The sequence below is a fragment of the Penaeus monodon genome, chromosome 34 (genome assembly GCF_015228065.2).
Source record: "Penaeus monodon isolate SGIC_2016 chromosome 34, NSTDA_Pmon_1, whole genome shotgun sequence".
Classification (NCBI taxonomy): Eukaryota; Metazoa; Arthropoda; class Malacostraca; order Decapoda; family Penaeidae; genus Penaeus; species Penaeus monodon.
The window spans coordinates 19,540,632-19,541,409 of NC_051419.1; positions in this window are offsets into that span (position 1 = coordinate 19,540,632).

The window sequence follows — 778 nt, forward strand, 5'->3', positions numbered from 1 at the left end:
GATCACACGTATTTCCCAGAGTGAATTTTTTAAAACCCTTTGTGTGCACAGGGGTTTTTAAATCTTCTTGGGTCTAGGCCTGAGATAGTCTGTTGGTCCAATTTGGATCCAAGGGGGTTATCCTGGAGTGGGGGAGGGACAATGAGGTGGACTTCACCAAAAGTCCTGGCTTATTTAAATGTCGATTTCCTCAGTCTTGGTTTGGGAAATCATTACATAAATGGGGGGGTAATTACATTAGATATTTTCCCTTTTTTTTGGGACTGCAGTGTCTCTTTTGCCTCAGGACAGAATTTTTGTTTTGGGTTTTTCAAAGGGGGTACAGACCCTTTAGGTTAAAATTCCGTTTTAGACCCGACCTTAATTTTGTCCAGACCTGCCTTTTAAATTGGTTGGCAGGGTTTTAGGCTGCCCAAACCCAACCGTCCCAACAATGGTCATTACAAGGTCCAAAGATGGCTCATTTTAAGGAATGAGACTTGGATACTGAGGTGTTGTTAAGGAAAAAGCAACCAGGGGGTGAAAAAGGGGGGTACGGACATGTGGGGTTATAACATTTTGGATTATCTGTGGGTGTGCTTGTGGTCCCTTTAAAATTACTTCCGGTCGGCTTAATGTCCCTATCAGGTCAAGCTTAATATGAAATTTTTGATCAAAGTCTCCTAACCCTGGAACGTATAAGCCTTCTCCTGCAAGTGTGCTTACTATTGTCTGGGGCCGGCAGGTGTCTTTTAGGGCCCTTTTACCAAGGGGTCTTTTTTACATTCCTACGGTTTCT